The sequence below is a fragment of the Nymphalis io genome, chromosome 1 (assembly GCF_905147045.1).
Source record: "Nymphalis io chromosome 1, ilAglIoxx1.1, whole genome shotgun sequence".
Classification (NCBI taxonomy): domain Eukaryota; kingdom Metazoa; phylum Arthropoda; class Insecta; order Lepidoptera; family Nymphalidae; genus Nymphalis; species Nymphalis io.
This window is the reverse complement of record NC_065888.1, coordinates 6,930,320-6,955,721: the sequence shown is the minus strand read 5'-3', so window position 1 is coordinate 6,955,721 and position 25,402 is coordinate 6,930,320. Positions and strand designations below refer to the sequence as shown.

Below are 25,402 nucleotides of genomic sequence, written 5' to 3'. Positions count from 1 at the left end.
GTATTAATTTTTGATTAACGCGTTATAGTATGTTTAAAAATATTAATTTGCTTCCTTCATATACTTGCAAATATTAAGTTTGTCATCTTATAATAATAAACACGTATTTTTAATTACTTTATTATATTTTACTGACTATGAAATGTGTAAAATAAAAACAGTAGAAGGGTTTAGAAAATATTAACTTATGATAATATACTTCAATATTTTATATAATAAATATATTTTTTTTTTATAGAATAGGAAGGCGGACGAGCATATGGGCCACCTGATGGTAAGTGGTCACCAAACGCCCTTAGACATTGGCATTGTAAGAAATGTCAACCATCGCTTACATAGCCAATGCGCCACCAACCTTGGGAACTAAGATTTTATGTCCCTTGTGCCTGTAATTACACTGGCTCACTCACCCTTCAAACCGGAACACAATAATATCAAGTATTGCTGTTTTGCGATAGAATATCTGATGAGTGGGTGGTACCTACCCAGGCGAGCTTGCACAAAGCCCTACCGCCAGTAAATAATTACAAATATATAAATTACAAATCTATTAAAGAACAAAAATAGCTTGAATAGTTTTAATACTAGAGAAAAAAATGTCCATAACGGTAATAAAGTTAATTATTAATATCCTTTCCACGAATATTACATTAATTTTTAAGGTAATTTCACTATAACACGTGAAATGAATTGTAAACAACGATTTAAGTACTTAAACAACACACACGTACGGGTGCTTATACGGATTTGAGCTCAGAGCTTAATCCACACGCCGCTCAGTTGTGGATTGAATACGAGTCAGATGTACAGCTCCTCCAATTCATGTAAGTCTTCTCGATTTCTTTCAAAAAGGGCAAAAAATCAGTGCCCTAATATTATAATCTCGATATTTTATCAAAATAAAAATATTTCAAATGTCAGATATTTTGATATTAAAAACCCAGATTCATAACTTCCAATAACAATCCACAACAGATACAAAACACCGGTGCATTGTTACAGAGGTATTTCGATAGAAACTGTACACGAACAAAATTAAAAGTTGACGTCGAAAAAAATGGAGAAACAAGAGCCGGCGGAAGCGAGTTCATTATGGAGATATTTGCTAACAAGTGTTCGATTGAACTGATTATAGTGTTATGTAAGCTTTTTATATTTATATCATACAGACATTTTTATCATCTATAGGAATTTTAGAATTTAGAAAATATTTTTATTTTTAGAAAAGATGAATTAATAATATATATTATTAACAATTATGCCGTGAAACATATATATATTATATGGGATATTTATTTTTAACAGCCAAGCGGTTTAGATGGGGTTAATAAATACATAAGAGAAGAAGAGAAATTATATATTATATTTAAGCGTGTGTGTATTATTTAAATATTAAATTTATAAACAGTGTAGTTTTTTTCTCTATCATCATTAATATTCTTTCTATTTGAGTTTTTCATTAGAAATAACATATTTTATTGTTACTGACAATTCTCGTGGAAATGTAAGACTAGTTTTATACGGAAATATTATACACGCGGCTACACTTTTCCCGAAGTATAAATCACTCTTTTTCTTATCTCACCGCTTCATATGTTCATATATTACTTAATTTGTGTTTCAATGTAATTCATCCTTTGCTCGGCGGTGAAGGAAAACATTGTGCGAAACTCGTGTGAGATGAGATCTGCTACATGTGTATCCAACTCGCATTACCTTAGCCAAGCAAACGGTCAAACGCTTGCCTATTAAGTGTAAAAAAGCAGTACATTAACAATCATTAACAATAACTGGTGGTAGGGCTTTGTGCAAGCTCGTCTGGGTAGGTACCACCCACTCATCAGATATTCTACCGCAAAACAGCAATACTTGATATTGTTGTGTTCCGGTTTGAAGGGTGAGTGAGCCAGTGTAATTACAGGCACAAGGGACATAAAATCTTAGTTCCCAAGGATGGTGGCGCATTGGCTATAAACGATGGTTGACATTTCTTACAATGCCAATGTCTAAGGGCGTTTGGTGACCACTTACCATCAGGTGGCCCATATGCTCGTCCACCTCCCTATTCTATAAAAAAAAAAATCTGGTACTTTAAGTATCTCTAACTTTATTGACGTGTGAAAGAAGGATTAACCAAGAAATAAACTTGTACTTATAAACTTCCGACCATCTATCAGTGTTTTTAGGTCAACCGTTGGATATAGGCTTTGCCTAATTTGTCCTGCGCACTTTGTATCTAGCGGTTTTCCGACATTTTCTTTATGACATAAAGACAATAGTAATAACAACCACTGGTGAATTTTCCGAACCACCGATACTTATAATAATATTAGGGGTACAAATAAGTTCCCGCCGTTTGACAAAAGCTGGTTCTAACCGTAAATTTTGGTTGAAATGTTTAAATGTACATCATCTTATAGTAAGATTGGACATTCAGCAACACGGTGATTTCGTAGTTTTAGCGAATTTGTATCAGCATTACATACTTTTTTTCACCTGGAAATGTCTAGTTTTAAGTCAATTAAGCGCCATTTGCGGGAATTTTTGATTTACTTATTTAGTTTGAAGAAATCTGCAGCAGAAGCGCATCTTTTGCTTATATAAGTAAATGGTACGTCTGCTTTAAGTGAAAGAAGTTGTTGTGAGTGCTTCCAAAAGTTTAAGGACGGTGAGTTTGAGGTCGAAGACAAAGAAGGCAGTGGAAGGCCGTAAATGTACGAAGATAAGGAATTGGAGGTATTATTGGAATAAAATCACAAGAAGAACTTGCAGTCACATTAGGAGTGACTCAACAAGCAATTTCACATCGCTTAAAATCCTTTGGAATAATCCAAAAGCAAGGGACTTGGGTCGACAGCCAAGCCGAATATTCATAGAAAAAACTTTTGTGGTGTATTTAGTGGGACCACCTTGGTGTTTTGGTGTATAATGGGTTGTTCAAACCGAACAAAATCATCACTGAGGTTCTTTGCCAAACACAATTGACAAGATTGAGCCGAGCCCTGAAGAAAAAACGACCGCTGTATCAGCAAAAACACGAGAAGTTGATTTCGCTACATGACACCACTCGGCCACATGTTACAGAACCGGTGAAAATCTACTTGAAAACCCTTAAATGGGAATTTCTACTCCACCCGCCGTATTCACCAGACATTGCCCCTTCCGAGTATCACTTTTTCCGATCGATGGCGCATGGCTTATCTGAGCAGCACTACGCATCATATGAAGATACCAAAAAATCGATCGATTCGTGGATAGCCTCGAAAGACAAAACGTTCTTTCGGTGCGGTATCCGTATACTGCCCGTAAGATAGGGAAGAGTAGTGACTAATAATAAATAATACTTTGAATAAGCTATGAGGTTCCGTTCTTTCACGAGAAAAGCCCAATTTTTGATAAAAAACGGCGGAAACTTATTGGTGCACCTATATAATATGTTATTTATTTCTTCACAAAAAGTTTACAAATTGACATATAACATTTAAACATATCAGCTAAATAATGTGGAGACTGTGTTTGTTGTGTGGTGCTTGCAATAGATAAACTGTTCTACAAGACACAAGGCCTCCACTTCTGTTTAGATGAACAAAAAAACAAAAAAAAAAAAGTAAGTTCCTTTTGTAATATTTAATACACTTTAGTAATCAGAATTTATTTAATGTGTAATATATTTAAAAGATAAAATTTTCCAATTTGAAAATTCTTAAAAATAACACTGTTTAATGTGAATTAAATAATATAGTTTTTTTTTTTATAGAATAGGAAGGTGGACGAGCATATGGGCCACCTGATGGTAAGTGGTCACCAAACGCCCTTAGACATTGGCATTGTAAGAAATGTCAACCATCGTTTATAGCCAATGCGCCACCATCCTTGGGAACTAAGATTTTATGTCCCTTGTGCCTGTAATTACACTGGCTCACTCACCCTTCAAACCGGAACACAACAATATCAAGTATTGCTGTTTTGCGGTAGAATATCTGATGAGTGGGTGGTACCTACCCAGACGAGCTTGCACAAAGCCCTACCACCAGTAAAGATTACTTATATATTTTTAAAGTTAGATTACTTATATATTTTTAAATGCTGTTCGCAGTAGGATCGCAGATATCTGAAGTACCGAGTAGCCATCTTATTACATTGATGACTGTTCCACCTAATTTATTGTATTTAGATTTGGAAACGAAATAAATAATTAACTCTTTTTACTCCTTGTCTACCAGGAAATAACGTACCAAGAAAAAAGCAACGTAATTTGATATCTATCAAGGCAAATTTGACTTTTCATATCGACTTATCATCAAACTACTCCAACGCGGGTTGGCGGATATATGTATAACAGAATGACGAAAAACCATTTCCTCGCGATTTCATTTTCTTTATCACATAAAAAACATCAAGAAACAGTCATTAAAATTCATCGGTGCCAAATCGGTTTTGAAGCTTATCAATCAATCTTCATATTCAAGATTCATAGAAATGTAACTCGAAATAAACTTGCTAAAGCAGAAATGATAATGTAATTACTAACATTGGATACGCAATATTGTTAATCACAAATAGTAATAAAAAAAAATAAAAAAAAAACATAAACTTTATGACTATATTTTTATTATTGAAATAAAACGATGCCATTATATTACCATTATAAAAATCTTTGTTGATTATTTTGTAATGTTTATAACGCAATAACATTATGTTTTTAAATAGATTGTCGCGAATAATACGTTGATGTTGTTGTAAATCCATTTATAACATACAATTGGTAAGCAAAAAATAAACTAAACTATATAAGAAAATAAAAGTGTGCAAAAGCGAATTAATACCAATAAAAATCACTTCGAGAAAACCTTTGAGATACGGAGTAGAGAATTTAGCAAAGGTTTAATGTAACACTAATTACAAAATAATTAATAAATAAATTAATAAAATGAGGTTAAGAAGGTTTAGGCATCACGGTAGCATGCGAAAGCGATCCCATGGCGCTCCTCGTTAAGACGGAAAGGGTACCGCTGGTTTTTTAGTGGGTATTCCGATGTTCGGGGCGCACTCGGTGCCTTGGACACCGGTGAGTCCCACATACTCCCCCCCCACTGTTCCCGTGGGGGAAACGCGTAACGCGTTTTTCCAGCGTTTAAAAAAAAGGTTAAGACGGTTTTCGAATCGAAATCTTTCGTAGTAAATTTTTTGACAGCTTGTTGAATACGAAGAGTCGAATATCACACGAGAGTGATAATTTTTTGCTGATAAAATGTTAACAATAAAAGATGATTTCTTAAAATTAAATTTAGGAGAGAAAAAAGCCGAGATGGCCTAGTGGTAAGAACGCGTGAATCTTAACCAATGATCGTGGGTTCAAACCCGGGCAAGCACCACTGAATTTTCATGTGCTTAATTTGTGTTTATAATTCATCTCGTGCTTAACGATGAAGGAAAACATCGTGAGGAAACCTGCATGTGTCTAATTTCATTGAAATTCTGCCACATGTGTATTCTATTAACCCGCATTGGAGCAGCGTGGTGGAATAAGCTCCAAACCTTCTCCTCAATAGGGAGAGGAGGCCTTAGCCCAGCAGTGGGACATTAACAGGCTGTTACTGTACTGTTACTGTAAATTTAGGATGACGTTAATTGATAATTACTGTAATGTATCAATTTTGATAGAATTATCTTACATATCTTACATTTCAAAAAGCATAAATGTTAATTAGCTTAGTAAATAAGCTAATATATTTGTTTTTTGGTTTAAAAATTGAATTAAAATTCATGACATAGGTATTAACCATTGTTTTTAAGTGGCACACATAATCAAAAGTAACTCAATTCAATAACACATAACTTAACAACTTTATAAATTTACAATTCAAATAGAACTAATCGCCCTTTTTTCTATTCATACACTCAAACCCTGCTGGTTAAGGCGAGGTGGGCGAAACCGTTGATTCACACATTTGTGTGAATCCACCCACATGAGACCTCACAGAATAAAAAAATGCCACTTTCAGAGTACTATTCCAATTGTATGAAAATATAATACAGAGTTTAATACCCATACCTTTATAAACATATACAGTTAACTCGCAAACTAATCGGTTTAATAAAAAGTAAGTATAATCATGAAGGTTACGTTCGCCATACAGTTGTGAAAATCATCATGGAATTAGTAAGAATCTTTATAAATTTATACTTTAAATAACTTAAGTCCTTCAGCATAGTTAAAAGTTTAAAAAGAAAGAGTATTCTCAACTAAAGTAAAAAGCGGATACTACTTTTAGGGAATAAAAACTTGACAAAACATGCGCAAAAACGTCAATAGCAATAACTTTAACGACTTTTCTCTTAAAGAAGGCAAGAAAGTTTGAAGTAAGAAACAGTTTGAATTGAAACGGCAAAAATTCCCGAACATTAGGTTCGACCCGAGAAAGTTTAAGCGTACCCAATAAGCGGAACCTATAGCCAATACAGTCATATTACCTACTTTGCTTTTAACATAGGGTGACAAAGCTAAAATGATTCGGGTCTTGAAAATATTCAACCGTAAATACATTACAGATGTATTGTTTATTTATACTATTTCTGATGCTCTTACAAACTCATTAATAAAAATAAAAACTGAAAAATATTTTGCAGGTGTTGTCATTTCTAATTTTAATTGAAGAATTAATTGTTTTTAAAATTTTATTCAAACGCTTGCCATTTTACGTTACGTTTTATTTAAAATAAAATAATGCAATACCTGGTCTTACAGAGATTCGAATATGCAGTCTTTTTTATACTTAAATACATCTTTCAAATATACCTAAGTTTAATCCCTCTCATTTTACAATACCAATTAATATAAAGTTTTCTGAAGTGTCCTGTCAAATATTGAATAATGGCGCCCCTATTCCAATGGCACTTAGTAACAACCCGCGCCTACCCGAGCACCCTTCAGCCTGAAATATAAATTCGTTTAATGACACACTTGCCGCGCCTTCCAAATCATTTTCATAATTCCCCATTTACTTCTTAAGGCGTTCCTTCGTTCAACTTCATGAGCTTAGACAGACGTCGTTTTGTCATTTTCTTACATTTTCATAAGATTTTTTAGAATATATTAAAGTATATTCTATAAATAACCATAATTTTTACTATTCAGCCGTCGAACATGATTGAGACATTTGTATTGCGCTGTAAATGGTAAATACAACTGTATAGACCTTTACGGACAGTTCGTTTCAATAATAACAGTTCATAATAGTTGTATAGATAAACAGTACCTGTATCTCGCGTAATTAATCGCTTTTTCAATTCTAAAGATTTTTTAAACTGCATTAAACGACGACCGACGCGACGTCAATATCTAGAGCATTATGTTATATTTATTAGTAATAAAATTAAATACTTATCTAAATATTTCCGACGAAACAATTAATACATATTGATATTTACGCGGAAAAAATATAATATTATAATATCGATCTGAAGAAGGATACGGGACCCAACTGGATGAAAAAGGCGGAGAATACGCACCTTTAGCAAGCCATGGACCAGGTGTGGATAGCAATGGTGATAATTATAATATGGACAAGTCCTCTTCCTGACAAATTTTGGATATGGCGGGCTTACCTAGCAGCAAAAGATATTAGAGTGCAAAAGTATGCGCAATCACAGTTCCTATCTATTCCTTCACTTAAATAATTGGATGAAACGGCAATCTGACATGTCCAGAGAACATAGGACGCATAGGACGAGGGGTTTTATGTACTTTCCGAAGCACATATAATATCCACATATTATATCACTTTATTAATATCCTTTCTGAGTTGATATTGAGAATTTATTTAACTAAAACATTTTTTTAGGCCCGGACTGAAATTATAACTCAAGGTAAATGTACAACTAAGCCCAATTATATTGACTTGCAAGAACACTCGAACTGCTAAAGCAATTCGAACCAAACTTATAACATGTCGTGTCTAAGTTGTATGTAAATTACTCCATCACATTTTCATTGTTAACTCGATGCAATTTAACTTATGCCGATAACTACCTTTTCACATTTAATTAAATTCTATTTGATTGCTTTAATGCGTCGTTAATTTGATTTTGGTTTTAGCTATTATATAATTGCATACTGACGCAAATATTTATTGCTGTCATTAGTAGAATATGTATACATCGGGAAAACATATTGTTGTTTAACGTCTACCGTCTGCTTATATTGCTCGCTCTATTTCAGGAAATTTATTTATATGAAATGTTTTTTTTTGGAATCCTTAATAAATAGGTTTTTTTGGCAAAATGTCAAATAAGTTCACGTCGTCGGTTAAACGACAACACGTTGGCTGCTCGCCCATTTTATCTCTGTCAATTATCTCGTGCGTTAAGTTTGTAGAAACGAACCGTTTAACGTACAAAACAAATGTTTAACAATCAATATAAATTTTAAAAGAAATTAAAATGAGCACGAAATAAATCGTAATATAGAGTGATAGTGAAGTGCCCAAAAAGAAAATAGAACATAAAGAACGGATTTATATTCAATTTCACACAATCAAACAATTATAATCAAAAGGTTATGAGGAAAGATACCATTTCCCTGAAACCTGATGAACTTGAATTGAAAAACATTGAAAAAGGAAAAACATATAAAGTAAAATAAAAGTGAAAAAACATATTAATTGTTTATGTGTTATATTTCGTTTTTACTTTTTCTTTATTAATTACTTATACAAAATTTAAAGTAAGGTTTGTCCATATAATTGTGTAGTCGGAAAAACTTTTTTAATCTTTTTAATAAAAACGTATTTACATATTATATATTACCTGTCCCAACTTTTAAGTAATTATATATAATTAAATATTATAATAATACAATAAATATTAAGCCAAGTGTCTTTGTGCAATTACATCATCATCATCATCATTATCAGCCGAAAGACGTCCACTGCTGGACAAAGGCCTCCCCCAAGGATTTCCACGTTGCCCGCATCCAACGGCTTCCCGCGACTCGTTCTAAGTCGTCGGTCCACCTTGTAGGGGGCCTGCCCACGCTACGTCTTCCGGTTCGTGGTCGCCACTCTAGAACCTTTCTGCCCCAGCGGCCGTCGGTTCTGCGAGCAATGTGCCCCGCCCACTGCCACTTCAATTTAGCAATTCTTCGGGCTATGTCGGTTACTTTGGTTCGCCTGCGGATTTCATCATTTCTGATTCGATCTCGCAGAGAAACTCCGAGCATAGCCCTCTCCATTGCCCTTTGAGTGATCTTGAGCCTTATGAGGCCCATTGTGAGCGACCACGTCTCTGATCCATAAGTCATCACTGGCAACACACACTGGTCGAAGACTTTCGACTTGAGACACTGCGGTATTTGGGATGAGAAGATATCGTGTAGCTTCCCGAACGCTGCCCAGCCGAGTTGAATTCGACGATTGACATCTTTCTCGAAGTTGGACCTACCTAGTTGGATGGTCTGACCTAGGTAGACATAGTTGTCTACAACTTCGAGTGCAGAATTTCCAACCTTGACTTGAGTGGGTGCAACATGGATGTTCGACATGATTTTCGTCTTGTCCATGTTCATTTTTAGACCCACTTGTTGGGAAACTCTGCTGAGGTCATCGAGCATGGTGCCAAGGTCTTCCAAGGTCTCAGTCATAATTACAATGTCATCGGCAAACCGAAGATGAGTGATGTACTCGCCGTTGATATTGATGCCAAGTCCGTTCCAGTCCAGAAGCTTGAAAACATCTTCCAATGCAGCGGTAAACAGTTTCGGAGATATCACGTCTCCATGTCTTACACCTCTTTGCAGTTGGATAGGTTTTGAGTTCTGATCCTGGAGTCGGATCGACATGGTGGCGTTCTCGTACAAGCACTTTAACACCCTGATATACCGATAATCAATTTGGCACCTTTGAAGAGAATTCAGCACGGCCCAGGTTTCGATCGAATCAAAGGCTTTCTCATAGTCCACAAACGCTAAGCAAAGTGGCTGGTACTCCTCAGTCTTCTGTATAACTTGCCGCAGCGTATGTATGTGGTCTATGGTGCTAAAGCCTTTCCGGAATCCGGCTTGTTCGGGTGGCTGGAAGTCGTCAAGCTTTTGCTCGAGACGATTCGTAATGACTCTCGAAAACAACTTGTAAACATGACTTAGCAGTGAGATGGGCCTGTAATTCTTCAGAAGGGTTTTATCACCCTTCTTAAAGAAAAGTACCACCACACTTCTGTGCCATGCTTTTGGCGTTTGACCTTTGGCAATGACGGAGATAAAAAGCCTCTGAAGAACCCTGAGGATCGGTGTACCACCCGCCTTCAGAAGCTCGGCTGTAATACCATCATCACCAGGTGCCTTGTTGTTTTTGAGTTGTCCGAGAGCCATTCTAATCTCGAAAAGACTGACGTTCTGAAAATCTTCAGTGTAGTGTCGGGTTAGTCTTGCTCTGGGATCTGCAGCATGACTACTGACGGGTGATTGAGCTGTCGTGTACAGCTGACCGTAGAACTTCTCAACCTCTTCCAACAGCTCAGATCTTGACGTGACTATTCTGCCATCCTCAGTTTTCAACCTTGTCAGTTGTCTCTGACCAACAGACAGATCTACAATTACATAAAACATTTTTTCTTATGCGTTTTCTTATGAATTTTTTATTAACCATTTATTCAAATATCTCTAAAAGTACTTCCTAACTTTTATTTTCTCCCATTTTTTAAACATAACAATACTATGATTTATCTATTCAAGACATAATGCCGCCTTTTCAAGATTTACAAATCGATTATATAAAGTTTTCTTGTATTGGTTATAGCTTTGGTAGCGTTTGATTGGAGAGCGCACTGCCAGAAAGTTATCTATAGTATGTATAATTCGGCTACGTTGACAAATATAATAGGCTATATCTCATAAAGTATGTCACATACTGTATAATATATATCCTTTCTAAAACTGTTATAATATACCACTTCGATGTGAACCTCGAGTAAAACGAACTTATCTTTTACAACAATAAACAACTTTATAGAGCCGGTTGGCGTGGTTGGTAGATACTTGTCTTTCACACCGAAGGTTTTGGGTTCGATTCCCACCCAGGACAGCCATTTGTGTGCATGAACATGTCTGTTTGTCCTGAGTCTGGGTGTAATTATCTATATATAAATATGTATTTACAAAAGAAAAGTAGTATATGTATTGTTAGGAATGTCTTCCGGCGGGGCGTGGCCTAGCGGCGTGACTTGATCACGTGATGATCATTGTGGTGGGGACTGGCCCTGCCGAGCTCATTGGCCGACCAGGCTGGCTTTACACACTTCTGCTTAGACCCTCGGTTGTGGCGGATATCTCATAAATAATATTTCAGTTGCTCAGTTTTGGTTCCTTTGTTCTATTTGTGTGTGTAAATTGTACGTGTCGATCTACGTTTACCTTATTGTTGTATAGTTGTTTTGATTTATCTCTTTTAAAAAAAACCTTTATCAGTTGTCTGGTTTCCATAGTACAAGCTCTGCTTAATTTGGTATCAGATAGCCGTGTGTCAATAATGTCCCAGGACATTATTATTATTATTTTAGTTTTGGACGCTTTAAAAATTTATATTTACATACATTTATACTATACATTATGTCGCAATTGTGCAAAATAAAATACATATAAAATATATTACGTAACATATTCAAAAGTTTGTGGTTTCATAATTACTTTCAATTACATACAAACGTTATCCAACAATTTACAAGGGATTGTGAAGCAAGTGTGGCAAGCGCCAAAGCATCTCATTATAAAGGGGACTTAGCCTAGAAATGATAAGGACGAAGGTCAGTGCTTTGATGTCAAATTACTCACAAAGCCTCTCTCCTTGTTGTGAATATACTATGTTATGTAAAGTTGTACATAATACCTATATTATAACTAAATATAAGTTGAAGAACAAAGTATGGGCGATAGACGATGCGCAGTCGTCATTCACTAAAAAATATTTTGCACTATATGTGGGAGTATATCTATGCGACTCAAAGTATAAATAGATTTTGCCAAAGTAGTTTTATAGGCACAAAGGACAATTTAGTTCCCAAGGTTGGTGGCGCATTGGCGATGTAAGGGATGGTTAAATTTTTTTACAGTGCCAATGTCTTGAAGTGTTTGAATTTATCCATTACAAACAAACATACAAAAAAATTTTTTACCTCTTTGTAATATTAATATAGATAGTAAAATAACAGTAAGATAATAAGATTATAAACTATCCGTTATCAAAAAAATTTATAAAACTTAAAAGATAAATGACGTACCTAGTTACTAAATAGTTAATTAAATAATTATGTAGTGTGATAATAATATGATACCTACTTAATTAAGGAAAAAAACCAAACGTTACTTATATACCTAGTACCTAGATAAGGGACCAAATAAAATCCAATAGAAGACTACTACAAAATCAAATTATATACCTCGGTAAATACCTATGTTGAATGCTAAGTAAGTAATTACCTACTTAGTTAAGAAATTAAAAACATTTAGAAATTAAAAAAAAAAACAACTTTTTTATTTAAAAAGTATAATAATACGATGATGTATCGCAAAAACATATAAAAAAGCAGTTCGAGGAACATAACCGTTTCGTAGGTCCACTCGCACAGCTACTAGTCGGCTTCACTACCACGCCCTCCCCCCGCGCCGCACACTTGATAATTATTTTGCTGCAGAGTTATTTTAAAATTGTGATCTCCTAAGATATTCATTGAAATCAAATTATATAAGGGAAATTTTATTTAAAATTATATACTTGTGATAAATAGCGTATTTATTTAGGTAAGAATTAATACCATGTTTATAAAAACGGAATACAGAAACTCCGGAAATAATGCTTTATATAATAAAAACAAATTTGATTACCATAAAAAAAGGTTATAGTGAGTCAACCTAAAAAGGTAGGCATATGCTTTTGCAACTTTTTTTAAGAGGAACAATTCCGTCATACATGATTGTTGCGTAACTTTAACCGTTTACGCAGCGCACGCAACTGAAGCTCGAATTATTGTTCGAAAATGAGGTCACTCTTTCCCTTCAAGTAACGTCAGACTCATCACTTCAATTACTCAAGCAGACGTGTCCTAATCAGCAGAGATCGAGAGCTGATAAAACACATTAACGAAATTGCCTCACCAGAACATTACGGAGCCAGCAATAAACGTTCGATAGTCATCACCTATAGGAATATTGAAAAAATAAGGCTAAGTCTTACCAAATGTTAGTAGTATTTAAAAAAAAATCAATTAAGTTTTAAGATGAATCGTATTGAGATATATGATTTAATAATAATAACTTAAAGTATCTGAACTAAGAGTTAGTCGTTTGAAATATCCAGTTTCAAGAGACGTCTATCATCTAACCCGCAGTTTGTAGTGAATTGGGCCTTGTCTGTAACAGAAGAGGATTTTCACCAGTAATGCGACATTTACGCGTATTTCCCGTAGCGTTTGTTCGCAAGACGTTAATGTATTAAATTAAACAATATACATAGCGATACTTGTCGTATAGCGTTTATTGTTGGTGTTGCAAATTTGAGACGTTTTTTGAAAAAATATATAATTAATTGTTCAAGTCTTATAAAAGAAATCGTAAAAAAATATTTCGTATCTTCAACAGATTAATTGTTATATTGCTTCGCACGGACGGGATAATATAATATATTGGTAATAAGAATAACTATAATATAACAATATGTTTTTAATTAATTATCTTTCGCTAATGTAATTGTAAATGTAATGATAAATAATTAACGAATAGCTCTTAATGAATTTGCATTTCATATTAATCCTATGAATAAAAAAACATTTTATCATTGAGTTTAATAAAAATCATATTCTAATAAAGTTTTTAATTTCTGCACGTCTGTTGTAGTAGCGTATTAGCGATTTAGTAGAAACTATTCTACTAATAAAATCCATGTATTTTCTCTATTAGTTGATGTCGTAAGAGCTAACAAAGAGAATTATTTTAAGCGCATTCACCAATCGAGCATGTAGGCGCCGAATTACCTGTATGTACCTGGAGGCGTGCAACGAATCAACCAGCGCGAGCATTCCGAAGGTGGGGTGGGGTCAGACAGACAGCCAGCCAGCCTTAAAAGTCTGCCAAATACTTTTTATACAGTTAAGACAAGCTGACCGCAAATAAATTAAGTAGCAAGCTAACGAAGGTGAATTATTGTGCACAAATTTAATATAACGCCTTTTTAAAATAAAATGCAATTATTATTTCTTATGGTGTATCTTGATAAATAGAACTTGCTTTATTTACATTACATAATATCATTGAATACATTTAATCACTCGTACTATTTGAAGCCAACTATATGGGCTTCTATTAAAAAGTATTCAAAATTTACGCCTACATTCAGTTTTATTTTAATAATAATCCACGGAAATATTCTAAAGCGTAAAGCAAAACTAGGCTTCGTTTCGTGTAAATGTGGTAATCCTCAAAACCCACTCAAACAGAATATAAGCCGACTATTATAGAAAGGTACTTCAATGACGAATTAATATATGCGATGTTAATGGACATGGTTTTGCATATTATTATTAAAATTAGTATTCATTTATTATAAAAAAATGTACGAGTTTTGTAATGATTATTACCTAAGTATTTTAAATTTTACATGATTGATTCGCACATAGATATTTGGCAATATATATACAAAGATATAGGAGAAGAGTAATGATCTCGCACCCGTAACGTTAATTATATACTCACTAGTTGTCGTGGCTTCGCCCGCGTTTTAGGGAGGGGACAGTAGGTATAAAAAAATTTATGCAGTTAGGTATAAAAAAGTAGCCCATGACCTTTATAGAGATTCAAAACTGTTCCAAACCAAATTACAGATAGAGTACAATCATGTTTGCGACCTCACTAGTATCACTATAATATTTATAGTGACTTTCTTTGAAAATGGACGTCAAGTTCGAAATCGGTCAGAAATACAAAATCATTATTAATCATTTTTACTAACTATTTACAATTGTAAATAGTTAGTAAAAATTAAGATCAAAAGGAATCTTACACACTAAACCCACCGATCCGCCAATGTGTCAGCGAGTAATACGCCGTAATGATTATCTTAAGATATTGTCACAGACACCAAGCCGCTGGGCTGTGTCGACGGATTGACGTGTAGACATTGAGTAAAGAAATTAGACTTTATGAGTATTGTACATATGATTAAACTTAAAAAAATAAGCACAAAAAATAATGATAAGCATTTATAACATTGTATTCTACTTTGAAGTGAGAGTGAGACAAATGATGAGTTATGTTTCTCAAAAATTGAATTAACATTATTATGTTAGTCTTCATAAATAAAATAATTTACTCACGTAACAGCAGATCTTGTCTTTAGTAATAAACGGTCAGATTTTTACTATCATTACGTACCTGTAATGAAAAATACGAGATTAAGTTAAAACGATTCAAGTAAGCGAAGATTGCTTTTAAGACTTTCCAAATATATAAGGCTGAAAAAGAATATTATGCTAGAATCTTTTAGATAAGGATACGATTTCTTTCTTTCAACGATTTAGATGAACGAATTTTTAGGATGGTCAATAAAACCGTTTTTTACCCACAAAATGAGGTACCACAATATCATTATTACTCGATTACATTTATGATTAATCGTTCAAATTATTTGACAAATTAGATATCGTTAGAAACTTTTGATCGTCCGCTGGTTATGAGGCTATGTGAAGTCACATTAGATTTAATATGGCATCCTCGAGATGTATTTTTGTATTTTGTATGTCTTGTATAAAGAAAAAAAAAACAAGTATATATTGCAAAATGTGTATTTCAATTTTTTGTAAGGATTGTATTATAAGTGATCAAGATTTTTATAAAAATCACAAGTTAATTTTTAAAGATAAAAGCAAATGCCTAGCAACCACCAATACATCTTACTGTGTTTCAATTATGTGTGTTTTAGTTTAATTAGAAGCACGAGTGTTTTGACACTGACGTCACTCCTATCTTTTCTTAGTTTTTGAGAGAAGAATTTCGTAAAAGCAATTTTTGCATAAATAAACTAAAAAAACCATTGATCGAACGAAATAACTCATTCAATATAATAAAAGTTGTTAAAGTCGCATGCTGGTATTTTATTTGATACGTGTTGTTTAATTGAGCGAATAAAACTGTTTGTACAACATAGTAGGCAGGAAGCTAGCAACTATCGGACATATGGTGTACCCGTTTAACAAGATGTTATTATAAAATAAACTAAATGACTGTCCATAATATGACTTTCTCCTTAAAAGGAGTAACATCAATTATAGTTTTTTTAATTACACGAATTTCTAAAATCAAATTTTAAAAAGTTTAATTTCTAATTAAAACAAACACAAACGCAATAAAATTATGATATATATGTTTTATGTATGTTGTTATCCTGGATATCTCACGAGCATTCCCTGAACGGAGATATTCACTTTATTTCGTAATAAGCACTTGGATTTTCGGTAGTATTTGTTTTAGAGAAAACAAAAGTTCAAGCCACCAAGGAAATTGAAGCAGAACCACTTTAAAGCAGCTGACGGGTTAAGGGTGTGTACATAAATGTACTTATATGTACATATATGTAGGGTACGTATTGTAACCTCCCACTTCCTTTAAAATTTTGACTCAACATTGAAATATAAAAGTGGAAATGGTCTGTTTTTTTTTCATACATATAATATATCTGACCGTATATAGTTCTTTAACGAGTCAGAAAGTTAAATTTTAGTAACGAATCATGAACGTATGAGTTGAAAATTAAACTGGACTAATTATTCAGAGAGACATGTAAAAAACATAATAATTTTGACGATTTTTTCCACGTTATAAGAAGTGAAACTCTTAAATTAATATATTTTTTTGTAAATTTTGATACGTAAATATTTTAACAATCGGATTACGGGTTAGAACAATAAGAGTTATTCAGTTTCTATCTTAAGCATTCACTTCAGTGCTCTTTTTATATAGGTGTCTGCCATCGGCTTGTTTAGTGACTAAGTGACTAGACAGATAGTCGAGAGTGCTTTTCATACTAGTTATTAATCGACTTAAAAAAAAGAGTAGTTTCTCAATCCGGTTGTATATTTTATTTTTGTTAATAAATCCGTTATTTATAAATCGATGCGGTAATTTTTTCGGTTTTGTTTTTCAAACAATAAATATTAAAGATAAAATAATTAGGTAGGTAAAGGAAAAGTTGTTCGATTTTCAAAAACGAAAGTGAGATCTAGATTCTACCAAAAAAAATAAAAGAAATCACTACGACGAAGTGGAAATAGCAATTCAATTCGCAGATCATTTCCGGGAACTCTCACCCTATAACAACTGCAGCGAATACTCGTAAAAACAAAATAAAATGTTTATAGGTTCGTTAGGTGTCACCAGCAAATGGCAACTGTCCACCATCGGCAATAAACGTTAGAAACGATAGAAAAATAAAATGTTTAATCAAGGACAGGTCAAAGAGGGTCAAGCTGCTTTTATAAATTACAATAGGTAGGCAGACTTGCAAAGGGCGCCAGTAGACGTTGGCTCTGTAAGAAAAATTAACCATTATTTACATAGCCAATGCGCCACCAGCCTTAGGAAATAAGAAGTTACGTCCCTTGTGCCATGTAACACTGGCTCACGCACCCAAAGTACTGCTTAGCGATAGAATAAGTGATGATATATAATATGGTGGTACCTACCAAACCCTAACAAGTTTTGACCGTCTAAATAGCTTATGACAATTTATTCAATGAACGTTAACACAGAAGTTTTAAGAAATGTACTACTAATGCGCAAAGAGCGTAACAATAGCCAAAATCATTCGTTCTTTTTTTCCAATAGTTCTATATACTTTGTTTAACAGTGGTTTTACGTGCTTGCGATTATTATTGTTATAACATTGCGTTTACAAATGTTGTAGACAAATTATTAATGGATATATGACAAAAATTGGAATGACTATACGCAAACACTTTACAGATTCTTTCAATTGACGACAGCTTCGCAAAAGTCAAAAAGAGTAAAAAATGCAGCCAACGTGCTGTGTCAACAGTCAAAGATGAAATTGAGAGGTAAAATCGATACATACGCAGCAGTTACTGTTTGTTTTATTAGAAGTTACAAAGATCATGAACCTATATTTTTTTTTTCCAACGAACTCTAATGCACGAACAAAGACAGATTACTCCTACGCATATATATATATATATACATAGTTACAGTTTTATATTTCGCACTTATAAAGACAAATGGAACAGAAAAAATCCTGTGGTCTTGTTCAAATACTGTGATTTATAAGAATGGAAACGAATTCATTGCAGATAAAACCATTCGAAAGATAAAAAAGGAAAACTAAAAAACGATGTCTATTGTGCGTTTTTATTTCGCGTATAGCACAAAATATTGTTTCATCAGACAATCACAAACGAAGATGAAATTTTGGAAAAAGAATGGCCATCGATTCTTTTCACAGCAAATTGCTGATTGATCAATTTTGATCGTTTGTTTGCATTCCATTCACTCTACTGTTCCGTATGAGATCATAATAAGCTACAGTTTGTTTTTGTGTGAAGTAGTGTGGAAATGACTTACGGGTGCTAACCCACACTGCACAAATATAAGAAATCACTCTCTTTGTGATGTTGAAGTGCAGCTTCAAGTTTTGAGCCAAAAGTTGAACTTATAAGTACATTTAAAGCTGAATGGGATTTCAACTTAAAAATATGTTTTTTTTTTTATAAATTTGTAAGCGGACGTGCAAATGCGCCACCAACCTTCGGAACTAAGATTTTATGTCCCTTGTGCTGAAGGGTGGGGGAGACAGTATAACTACATACACTGGCTCACCCACCTTTCAAACTAGAACACAAAAATACTAAGTATTTACTAGCGGTAGAATATCTGATGAGCGGGTGGTACCTATGCAAACGGGCTTACAAAGCCATCAAGTATATATATATAAGTGTATTATCTAGGCTTAGTGTTATAATAACAAGTGTATCAGTATCAGGTGTCCGATAAGATAATTTTATGGTTCTATTGACAATAGTTGAGACACATTGCCGAATTTCCAAACCGAGCAAGGCTTAATGGCTTAATTTATTCAGCTTGGAATTTCCTTAAAAAAATCATGATAATTATTTTTTAATTTATGGTTTACGTTTCGTAAATTATGTTTGTTCAAAACGAATATAAGCAAAGCAAGCAATATCAATAAAATACTTGTTACATATGTTAACCTTTTTATATAAAATGAAGTTCAAAACAAAATTAATTTTATTTTTAATGTACCTAAAATAATATGAACTAGCAGCGAACTGTATTGATTTATTTATTTGGCGCGCTGGTTTTATTTACGAGGATGTATACCGCGACTGAACTTTGAACATTAGTGCCATCCGCTGCGTCTTATAGCTTTAAAGTTATTTTATAATATGAAGCCAAATAGATATTATTGAATTTATGATGTGAAAGAACTTCAAATCAATTCTGTATATAATCAATGTCAGGTCAAGAATTTCTATAATTTTCAAAAAACCACCTATGTAAGATATAATCCATCATCTTTCATTAATAAATAATAATAGAAGTATATAGCTGTGTAGTTGGCTTAAGAATTAATAGGGATTTTAATACAAGTATTTAAGCATACAATTAAATGCTGTTATTAAACGGTCTATGCTAATGTTTACAAATAGTTTCAGTTTATTCTAGGTTTCAATTATTCCCCAAATGCTAAATCAAGCAAACTATCTAATTAATTAGAGTAAATTATTATTTAAGATTCAAAAGGCATCCGCTGGTTTCACTATATACATATTTACCTAATGATTCGAGCAATAAATTACTATAGATAAGGTTCCCATCCGATCTCGTTTAGTCGGATATGCCCCAAATTCGGAGGTTGACCTGAAATATTCGCGTAGGTTATTTATATATTGAAACTTAATTTAATTTATACTAATAATAAAAACTACAAAGGTGACAAAGGTGTAAAATATTTCGGTAAACAAAAAGAACAGTCCTTATATTATTTAATTACAAAATAGACCTAAGTTAAAAACGATAGATAGATAAACAAATGTAGGTGATGTAAGTGTGTAATGAAATAGCATGATACATGTCGTCTTTTTTCATCTCTTTTGCTCAATCAATGAAAGTCAAAAGTACATATATATAATACTTTGTAGTTGAAATAGTGGTTAAAGCAAAAGCTCCAAAGACGCTTTATATTTGTTTCTGTGTTATCGCTGTGTGTAAAATCCGTAAAAGGGAATATATTATTACATATATATTATAATGTAAGTTATTTCCTTTAACTGTCACTGAATTCAAGCCGAAATACCTGTGTTTATATTTAACTAAAGAATAAAATTTATCAGCATTCCGGGAATATCAAAGAGGACAAAATGTGGACGAAAATGTAAATTCAGCGAATGATATCAAACATTCATTTATATGTTGGTATAAAACAAATATTGTACAATAAATAATGTTGAAAACTGTCTTGTAAAAACTCGTAACGCTGAAAACGATTCACACGTTTTTTCAATATCTAATGTTAATGTTAAGGCAAGTCTCTTGAGAAAACCCTCGATATCTTGGTTTTGATCCGGACTTCGTAAGCAACATTCACAAACCCGACATTTTCTTCTATTTTAGGAAGGGATTAGGATTATTTAACCCAAGATGTTATACGTAGGAGGTTCATCCACCAGTTATTCTACCACAAAATATAAATTAATAAAAAGCTGATAAAAATCAAATAAAAGTAGAGCTATGCTGGAATTGAAATGACGTATCATTTATATACTTTTGTGTTTTAAACGCCCTTCGAGTAATTCGCTCTAGGAAGTAAGGGATTACAAAGACTTGTTCCAAAGACACTATACAAAATACTTCTTACTTTTTGGGGGTTGTCACAAAAATATAATGTAAATTTTTTGTTTAGATTAATTCATTTAGATTGATTTAAATATATACAGATAAAATTAAAAATAGCTACTGTATAAACCGTGACCGCGTGGAACGATGGCAAGTGTACATTTGCAAATGATATCTCGATATCTCTTTAATTAATATAATATATAATAATTATATTCAAAAGTGCACGACGAGTTTACTATACAGTTGAATTGTTCAAATCTAGAAGTTTTATATCAGCATGATCAATTATTATTAATACAGTTATTTTTTTTTTGCAAAATAATTTGCTTCGTTGGTGCCATATATCAGTTTAAAACAAAACAGTCATGCTGAGTATTTGATTTAATTTCACAACGTGTCATCTATCTATACATATAATAAAATTGTAACTGATCGCTGTCTGAACATGGAAGATATTTGAGTAGAACTATTACCGGGGGCCTTTATCAACGCAATAGAACCCAAAACAATGATTGTTAGAATTTTTGTCTGTGCACGGCTTAACGGATTTGTGTGCGATTTTCACTAGTGTATTGTGGCTAACTTTACTTAAAATTTAGTGTTTGTTTAGTTTTAAATGGATACAATTTCCTGTAAAGGTATCGTTTGCTGTCACAATAAATAAAGCACAGGGAAAGACATTCAAGTAAGTCGGAATAGATTTAAGGAAATTATGTTTCACATGGCCAGTTGTATGTTGTCCTATCAAACGAAACGAACTAATATCAAATGAAAATGAAAATGTTTTATATACTGATTGTAAAATTGTATATGTAAAATATTGTAAGTCTGCTCTAAGTGAGTTATACGCGGGTGAAACCCCGGACACAGCTAGTTTTACATATTTTTATCATTGATCAGTTGATAAGTCGTAGAATAGGTGATAACAGTGGTTTTCTTTCATTAATAAAATTAATAGAAACATTTTATCTATTTAATCCCCTTAGAGCCAATGGTTTGGTACGTCATTTTATTAAATACACGTATTCAACAATTCCACTCTTGAAAAATACTTAAGCGGCGTTTTATCGTAAACATCTTTTTACGATAATCCGACAGTACGATATTATTAAAAGTTATTTTATTGGAGACTTAATTATTTAATTCGTAATGAAAAAACGAAATATTAAAGAACGCTTAAGTTAAAGAAAGTCAAGAGAATTATCATTAGCAAATAACAAAAATGGAGTCGTTTTCAATAAATTGGTAGGTTATATTAATTTCTGATCGAAAAGTAAATTGGACACGCGAGGGAAATCATATCCGAAAGCGTGATGACCGATGCTGTGACTGAGAATATTTTATACATTACGCTAATGAAAAAATACTCAATATTTTCGATATTGTTATCGAAAAAAATAAATTATTGGAATGGTTTCGGATCGAATATCAATTCAAGTAATGACTTCATTGATAATCTCGTATGAAGACGTATTTAGTCGACCAGTGCTGATCCAAGTTTACAAGTTCTTAAAAAAAAATAACTTTAACGAAAATTTTAGGTTGTCATTATAATATTACGCTGGACGAATTTGTGAATTATCATTGTAAATGAACGTCTAATCCGATTTTAATTTTTTGTTAAGTACTATTATTTAATATAATTTTAATACGGTGAACATTCTGTGCAAAAGTATTTGCTAAGCGATAATTCACTATCATAATAAGATAAAAACAATTTGTCAAACGACTACGATTTGTAATTCAAAAACAGTTATATATTATTTTATTTATTAATCTAAGTCTATCGATTTAGATAATGTTATGAGAAAAGATATTGTATTAATTACTATTAGACTTTATTGTGCTGCCATCTATTGAGTTAGTGTAGAAATATGACCGGAAACTCGATGGCGACAACATCACATAACATTTCGCAGACAACATACTTACTTCCCACGACACACAGGACATGATCACTTGTTTTTTATATTAATTGCTAGATGAATGTAGAGATCGAAATACTTCTTGCGGGATAGGACAAATGCTTTCGATTCGATTTATGTGGTTTTTCTTAAGTCAATCTTTGAACATTGTTCTATTGTTGTTGTTTTTGACAAACAAATTCGTCAATAGATTTCATTTTTTGTAAAGAATAGCAATTTCTATTTACAAGGACCATAATGACATTTCATTATGTATATTGAGGGCTATCTATCATGACCATGAATATTTTAATATCTTTCATATACAAGGTAATAAAAATTTAAAACAAAATTTGTAATTGTAGAACTGCAATACCAGGCGGCTATACCGTTGAACTATTGATGCTATTATAATTTAAACTTCAATATCTAATAAATTTATTACACGAATGTTTACAAACTTAATACTAACTAATATCATTCTATATCAGCTAATCTTACAAATTAACTAAAGGTAGTTGTGAAAAGGATAATGAACATGATTAAATATTACCATATGCAATATCGTAAAATTACGACGTAAAACGAAAGTTTTAACATAATAAAATACATTTATGTATATAAATGAACAAAACTAGCTTTGTTTTCAAAATCATTCAGGTCAGGTCAATTTTGCGGGAGATATTTGCACAAAGCATTCCAGTAAAAACGGCAAAACGAAAAAAGACAGCATATTTTATTATAATATCTATTCATATATCAAATAGTTATTACATTTTAATATAATATCTATTTGACGAGTATGTTAGTAATATGTTTAAATAAAACGGATAAATTTAAAATATTAGCAACATAATAAAAGCCAAAATTCTACTAACGTATCATATGCAACATATATCATCATTTGATGTATGTATCTTTCTTACGTTTTTCGGCCATTGTAATGTGCTTATTTCAATTTCAATTTCTTAAACAAAATGAAACCCAATAGTTTAGTTTATCCGACCTGGATTCAACATAGGGGCAGAAGATCTGCAACCTTATAAACAAAACACTTAACTAACTTGTGAGTTTATTTACACGCACACTGTATACATATATACAAACACAGTCTTCAAACCAATTAAAAACAAATTAACTTGGACAACTTTTAATAAAAAAAGGTATCATACATAACAGCTTTAGGTAACGTGCATAAAGAAAATAAGTAAGAACGTTGTTAAGCAGTTCTCACGTACGACCGGATGCATTGCGATGTTCTTCTGTGGATTAGTAAGAATACGACGCTTTTCATTCACTTAATAAATGATGATTGATTTCTTCCACTTAATAAATGAAAATAGAATACTTTTAAATATATATTATAGCCGAGATGGCCTAGTGGTTAGAACGTGTGAATTTTAACCGATGATCGTGGGTTCAAACACGGGCAAATACCACTGAATTATGATATGCTTAATTTGTATTTATAATTCATCTCGTGCTTGACGGTGAAGGAAATCATCGTGAGGAAACCTGTATGTGTCTAATTTTATTGGAATTCTGCCACATGTGTGGTGCTCCAAATGCGGGTTGGTAGAACAAACCCGCATTGGAGCAGCGTGGTGGAATAAGCTCCAAACTTCTCCTAAAAAGGGAGAGGAGGCCTTAGTCCAGCAGTGGGATATTAACACCTGTTACTAACAACTAACTAGAATACTTTTCAGCATTTTATAATACATATTAAAAAATAAGAAAGTTTTAAATTAACTGCTATTATTTATTTGTTGCAGAATATTAATTGAATTGGAATAAAAAAGCAACAACTAAGCGTCCTGTCGGTTCTCACCATTAGATCAATTTGTACAGGTAGCTTATGTTTGGTCATACATAAACCTTGACAATATTTTTTTAAAGTCTCATTTTTACAAAGTCAGGCAACTGTCTATAGATATTTCACATTTGAAAGATTTTGTATTTAGAATTTTGTGTATAGAAAATAAATCAAAACGTAAAAATCGGTTCTAACTCATGTAACTTTTATTTTAATGTCCTTTTTTGTCATTAAGTGGAAGAAAACAATTGTTTGATCAATAAGGCCGTTTCACTTATATAAACCGCCTGTATTCAGTATTTTAAGTTTTTGATGTCTAAAACATAGATAGATAATATATAAGAGCAAGATATTAACAAATTTACGTACTTTATTAATCAACAGACCGACATTTAAAGCAAATTCTAATCTGCGGAACTCCACTCTTCTAGAAACGAATATAAATTTAAACTTATATTTTGTTTTTTGTATTAGGCATTTTCCGCATTTAAAAGCTGTGCACCGCGTGGCGACGCAGGCGGACGCTAAATAATGCGGCGCCCGGTGCAGCAATTAACTTGTGGCATCGTAAAAACGTGTGTAGTTTGCCAAGTTAAACCGACATGTTAGGGTGAGTACATACAACAACACAATAATAATATAAAAAGATTAACTAGCTTTAGCATTTTTTACTATACTACGTCTTTAGCAAATGATTAGCCTACACATTTAACGTTTATTATTATGTAGCAGCTATTAAGCAGTACTGGATTAGACCTATGCCCTAGTTAGTTGGAT

General features: G+C 32.8%; 1 protein-coding gene and 1 long non-coding RNA gene across 3 annotated transcripts in view; one reads left to right on the top strand and one right to left on the bottom strand.

Annotated features, from left to right (window-relative positions):
* The window catches only part of LOC126769371 (syndecan), a 248,851-nt gene that overhangs the window by 79,188 nt on the left and 144,261 nt on the right, over positions 1-25,402 (bottom strand). The window lies entirely within an intron of this gene.
* On the top strand, positions 704-24,647 carry LOC126769693 (uncharacterized). Its single transcript, XR_007669411.1, has 3 exons — positions 704-824; positions 1,003-1,141; positions 24,585-24,647. It is a non-coding gene; the product is annotated as an uncharacterized LOC126769693 (long non-coding RNA).